This window comes from Symphalangus syndactylus, chromosome 10 (genome assembly GCF_028878055.3).
Source record: "Symphalangus syndactylus isolate Jambi chromosome 10, NHGRI_mSymSyn1-v2.1_pri, whole genome shotgun sequence".
Taxonomy (NCBI): domain Eukaryota; kingdom Metazoa; phylum Chordata; class Mammalia; order Primates; family Hylobatidae; genus Symphalangus; species Symphalangus syndactylus.
The window spans coordinates 65,322,418-65,328,868 of NC_072432.2; the positions used below are offsets into that span (position 1 = coordinate 65,322,418).

General features: G+C 45.7%; 2 pseudogenes; both read left to right on the forward strand.

The window, feature by feature from the left end:
* Nucleotides 1-969: 969 nt before the first annotated feature.
* LOC129491612 (uncharacterized) lies at nucleotides 970-2,383 on the forward strand (annotated as a pseudogene).
* Nucleotides 2,384-4,102: 1,719 nt separating this feature from the next.
* LOC129491613 (syncytin-1-like) lies at nucleotides 4,103-5,742 on the forward strand (annotated as a pseudogene).
* Nucleotides 5,743-6,451: the final 709 nt, after the last annotated feature.

Here is a 6,451-nt window from a genome sequence, read left to right on the forward strand (position 1 = left end):
AAAAAAGCAAAAAGGTAGCTTACTAACTCAAAAATCTGAAGGTATGGGGCTATTCTGTTAAAAAAAAAAAAAAAAAAGGTAATTTAACACTAACCACTGATAATTCCCTTAACCCAGCAAATTTCCTAACAGGGGATTTAAATCTTAATTACCATACAAAGGTCCGACCAGACCTAGGAGGAACTCCCTTCAGGACAGGATGATAGATGGTTCCTCCCAGGTGATTGAGGAAAAAACCACAATGGGTATTCAGTAGTTGATACGGAGACTCTTGTGAAAGTGCGTTTGAAAAATTCCCTCATAATTGGTCTCCTCAAACGTGCAAGCTGTTTGCACTCAGCCAAGCCTTAAAGTACTTACAGGATCAAAAAAAAATCTCAATCCTGACTCAAAAGGTTACCTATACCCTCTCTGAAATGAATTTGCATAAGAACTGCTTTTATGGGAATGCATCTTAATGGGGCAGCTGGGTTGTTATGAAATACTCAGGAACCCAGCCCAGCTCTAGGACTCGCCCCTGAGCACAAAGGCAATGTTGGGCACGCTGGTAAATGACCACTAGAATCCAGCAGCCCAGACCCCTTTGTTTGTGGTCAAGAAAGGCGGGAAAACAGGTGCAGGGCTGCTACATAAGTGAGCGCAACTAATCCAATAAGCAGAGGTCCATGGGTTGTTACGCACCCTGGAAAGGAACTCACCTCTGAGCACAAAGGCAATGTTGGGCATGCTGGTAAAGTACCACTAGAATCCAGCAGCCCAGGCCCCTTTCTTTGTGGTCAAGAAAGGTGGGAAAAGGGGTGCAGGGCTGCTACATCGCTGACCATAACTAATCTGATAAGCAGAGGTCCATGGGTGGTTACGCACCCTGGAAAAGAATAAGCATTAGGCCCTTAGAGGACACTCTAGGACTAATGCTTATTGGAAAATGACTAGTATCCCTATGCTGGCATCCCTATGTTCTTTTTTCAGATGGGAAATGTTCCCCCCAATGCAAAAATGCCCCTAAGATGTATTCTGGAGAATTGGGACCAATTTGACCCTGAGATGCTAAGAAAGAAATGACTTATATTCTTCTGCAGTACTGCCTGGCCACGATATCCTCTTCAAGGGGGAGAAACCTGGCCTCCTGAGGGAAGTACAAATTATAACACCATCTTACAGCTAGATCTCTTTTGTAGAAAAGAAGGCAAATGGAGTGAAGTACCATATGTACAAACTTTCTTTTCATTAAGAGACAACTCGCAATTATGTAAAAAGTGTGATTGATGCCCTAAAGGAAGCCCTCAGAGTCTACCTCCCTACCCCAGTGTCCCCCTGACTTCTTCCCCAACTAATAAGGACCCCCCTTCTACCCAAATGGTCCTAAAAGAGATAGACAAAGGGGTAAACAATGAAAGCAAGAGTGCCAATAGTCCTGATTATGCCGCCTCCTCCAGTGGGAGGAGGAGAATTTGGCCCATCCAGAGTGCATGTACCTTTTTCTCTCTCAGACTTAAAGCAAATTAAAATAGACCTAAGTAAATTCTCAGATAACCCTGATGACTATATTGATGTTTTGCAAGAGTTAGGACAATCCTTTGATCTGACATGGACAGATATAATGTTACTGCTAAATCAGACACTAACCCCAAATGAGAGAAGTGCCGCCATAACTACAGCTTGAGAGTTTGGCGATCTCTGGTATTTCAGTCAGGTCAATGATAGGATGACAACAGATGAAAAAGAATGATACTCCACAGGCCAGCAGGCAGTTCCCAGTGTAGACCCTCATTGGGATGCAGAATCAGAACATGGAGATTGGTGCTGCAGACATTTACTAACTTGCATGCTAGAAGAACTAAGGAACTAGGAAGAAGCCTATGAATTATTCAGTGATGTCCACTCTAACACAGGGAAAGGGAGAAAATCCTACTGCCTTTCTGGAGAGACTAAGGGAGGCATTGAGGAAGCATACCTGTCACCTGACTCTATCGAAGGCCAACTAATATTAAAGGATAAGTTTATCACTCAGTCAGCTGCAGACATTAGAAAAAAGCTTCAAAAGTCTGCATTAGGCCCAGAGCAAGACTTAGAAACCCTATTGAACTTGGCAACCTCGGTTTCTTATAATAGAGATCAGGAGGAGCAGGCAGAATGGGGCAAACAAGATAAAGGAAAGGCCACTGCTTTAGTCATGGCCCTCAGGCAAGTGGACTTTGGAGGTGCTGGAAAAGGGAAAAGCTGGGCAAATAAAATGCCTAATAGGGCTTGCTTCCAGTGTGGTCTACAAGGACACTTTAAAAAAGATTGTCCAAGTAGAAATAAGCTGCCCCCCTCGTCCATCCCCCTTATGTCAAGGGAATCACTGGAAGGCCCACTGCCCCAGGGGATGAAGGTCCTCTGAGTCAGAAGCCACTAACTAGATGATCCAGCAGCAGGACTGAGGGTGCCCAGGGCAAGCACCAGCCCATGCCATCACCCTCACAGAGCCCTGGGTGTGCTTGACCATTGAGGGCCAGGAGGTTAACTGTCTCCTGGGCACTGGCATGGCCTTCTCAGTCTTACTCTCCTGTCCCGGACAACTGTCCTCCAGATCTGTCACTATCCGAGTGGTCCTAGGACAGCCAGTCACTAGATTCTTCTCCCAGCCACTAACTTGTGACTGGAGAACTTTACTCTTTCCACATGCTTTTCTAATTATGCCTGAAAGCCCCACTCCCTTGTTAGAGAGAGACATTCTAGCAAAAGCAGGGGCCATTATACACCTGAACATAGGAGAAGGAACACCCATTTGTTGTCCCCTGCTTGAGGAAGGAATTAATCCTGAAGTCTGGGCAACAGAAGGACAATATGGACGAGTAAAGAATGCCTGTCTTGTTCAAGGTAAACTAAAGCATTCTGCCTCCTTTCCCTACCAAAAGCAGTACCCCCTTAGACCCGAGGCCCAACAAGGGCTCCAAAAGGTTGTTAAGGATGTAAAAGCCCAAGGCCTAGTAAAATCATGGAATAGCCCCTGCAATGCTCCAATTTTAGGAGTCCAGAAACCCAACAGACAGTGGAGGTTAGTGCAGGATCTCAGGATTATCAATGAGGCCATTGTCCCCCTACACCCAGCTGTACCTAACCCTTATATTCTGCTTTCCCAAATACCAGAGGAAGCAGAGTGGTTCACAGTCCTGCACCTTAAGGATGCCTTTTTCTGCATCCCTGTGCATCCTGACTCTCAATTCTTGTTTGCCTTTGAAGATCTTCAAACCTAACATCTCAACTCACCTAGACTGTTTTACCCCAAGGGTTCAGGGATAGCCCCCATCTATTTGGCCAGGCATTAACCCAAGACTTGAGCCAGTTCTTATACCTGGACCCTCTTGTCCTTCGGTACATGGGTGATTTACTTTTAGCTGCCCATTCAGAAACCCTGTGCCATCAAGCCACCCAAGCGCTCTTAAATTTCCTCACTACCTGTGGCTAAAGGTTGCCAAACCAAAGGCTCAGCTTTGCTTACATCAGGTTAAATACTTAGGGCTAAAATTATCCAAAGGCACCAGGGCCCTCAGTGAGGAATGTATCCAGCCTATACTGGCTTATCCTCATCCCAAAACCCTAAAGCAACTAAGAGGGTTCCTTGGCATAACAGGTTTCTGCTGAATATGGATTTCCAGGTACGGCAAAATACCCAGACCATTATATACATTAATTAAGGAAACTCAGGAAGCCAATACCTATTTAGTAAGATGGACACCTGAAGCAGAAGAGGCTTTCCAGGCCCTAAAGAAGTCCCTAACCCAAGCCCCGCTCTTAAGCTTGCCAATGGGGCAAGACTTTTCTTTATATGTCACAGAAAAAACAAGAATGGCTCTAAGAGTCCTTACACGGGTCTGAGGGATAAGCTTGCAACCCCTGGCATATCTGAGTAAGGAAATTGATGTAGTGGCAAAGGGTTGGCCTCATTGTTTATGGGTAGTGGCAGCAGTAGCCGTCTTAGTATCTAAAGCAGTTATAATAATACAGGGAAGGGATCTTACTGTGTGGACATCTCATGATGTGAACAGCATACTCACTGCTAAAGGAGACTTGTGGCTGTCAGACAACCGTGAGGAAAGTAACTAAAATCTAAATCCCCATGGCCCTCCCTTATCATACTTTTCTCTTTACTGTCCTCTTACCCCCTTTCACTCTCACTGCACACCCTTCATGCCACTGTACAGCCAGTAGTTCCCCTTACCAAGAGTTTCTATGGAGAATGCGGCTTCCCAGAGTTATTGATGCCCCATCATATAGGAGTTTATATAAGGGAAACCCCACCTTCACTGCCCACACTCATATGCCCTGCAACTGCTATAACTCTGCCACTCTTTGCATGCATGCAAATACTCATTATTGGACAGGGAAAGTGATTAATCCTAGTTGTCCTGGAGGACTTGCAGCCACTGTCTGTTGGACTTACTTCACCCACATCAGTATGACTGATGGGGGTGGAGTTCAAGATCAGGCAACAGAAAAACACGTAAAGGAAGTAATCCCTCAACTGAACCAGGTACATAGCACCCCTAGCCCCTACAAAGGACTAGATCTCTCAAAACTGCATGAAACCTTTCATACCCATACTTGCCTGGTGAGCCTACTTAATACCACCCTCACTGGGCTCCATGAGGCCTTGGCCCAAAACCCTGCTAACTGTTGGATGTGCCTCCCCCTGCACTTTAGGCCATACATTTCAATCCCTGTAGCTGAACAATGGAAAAACTTCAGCACAGAAATAAACACCACTTCCATTTTAGTAGGACCTCTTGCTTCGAATCTGGAAATAACTCATACCTCAAACCTCACCTGTGTAAAATTTAGCAATACTATAGACACAACCAACTCCCAATGCATCAGGTGAGTAACTCCTCCCACACAAATAGTCTGTCTACCCTCAGAAATTTTTTTGTCTGTGGTACCTCAGCCTATCGTTGTTTGAATGGCTCTTCAGAATCTATGTGCTTCCTCTCATTCTTTGTGCTCCGTATGACCATCTACACTGAACATGATTTATACAGTCAGGTTGTACCTAAGCTCCACAACAAAAGAGTACCCATTCTTCCTTTTGTTATCGGAGCAGGAGTGCTAGGTGGACTAAGTACTGGCATTGGCGGTATCACAACCTCTACTCAGTTCTATTACAAAGTATCTCAAGAATTAAATGGTGACATGGAATGGGTTGCCAACTCCCTGGTCACCTTGCAAGATCAAATTAACTCCCTAGTAGCAGTAGTCCTTCAAAATCGAAGAGCTTTAGACTTGCTAACTGCCGAAAGAGGGGGAACCTATTTATTTTTAGTGGAAGAATGCTGTTATTATGTTAATCAATCTGGAATCGTCACTGAAAAAGTTAAAGAAATTTGAGATCGAATACAACATAGAGCAGAGGAGCTTCAAAACACCAAACCCTGGGGCCTCCTCAGCCAATGGATGCCATGGATTCTCCCCTTCTTAGGACCTCTAGCAGCTATAATACTGTTACTCCTCTTTGGACCCTGTATCTTTAACCTCCTTTTTAAGTTTGTCTCTTCCGGAATTGAAGCTATAAAGCCACAAATGGCTCTTCAAATGGAGCCCCAGATACGATCCATGACTAAAATCTACCGTGGAACCCCTGGACCAGCCTGCTAGTGCATGCTCCCATGTTAACAACATCAAAGGCACCCCTCCCGAGGAAATGTCAATGCACAACCCCTACTACGCCCAAATTCAGCAGGAAACAGAGCAGTCATTGGCTGACCTTCCCAGTAGCACTTGGGTTTTCCTGTTGAGAGGGGGGACTCAGAGACAGGACTAGCTAGATTTTCTAGGCCGACTAAGAATCTCTAAGCCTAGCTGAGAAGGTGACTGCATCCGCCTTTAAACACAGGGCTTGCAACTTAGCTCACACCTGACCAATGAGGTAGGAAAGAGAGCTCACTAAAATGCTAATTAGCAAAAACAGGAGGTAAAGAAATAGCCAATCATCTGTTGCCAGCGAGCACAGCGGGAGGGACAATGATCAGGATAGAAACCCAGGCATTCCAGCCAGCAAGGGCTACTCTCTTTGCGTCCCCTCCCTTTGTATGGGAGCTCTGTTTTCACTCTATTATATCTTGTAACTGCCCTCTCTTCTGGTCTGTGTTTGTTACGGTTCATACTGAGCTTTTGCTCTCCATCCACCACTGCTGTTTGCCACCATCGCAGACCCGCTGCTGACTTCCATCCCTCTAGATCCAGCAGGGTGTCCACTGTGCTCCTGATCCAGTGAGGTGCCCATTGTCACTCCCGATTGGGCTAAGGGCTTGCCATTGTTCCTGCATGGCTAAGTGCCCAGGTTCATCCTAATCAAGCTGAACACTAGTCACTGGGTTCCACGGTTCTCTTCCATGATCCACGGCTTCTAATAGAGCTATAACACTTACTACATGGCCCAAGATTCCGTTCCTTGGAATCCGTGAGGCCAAGA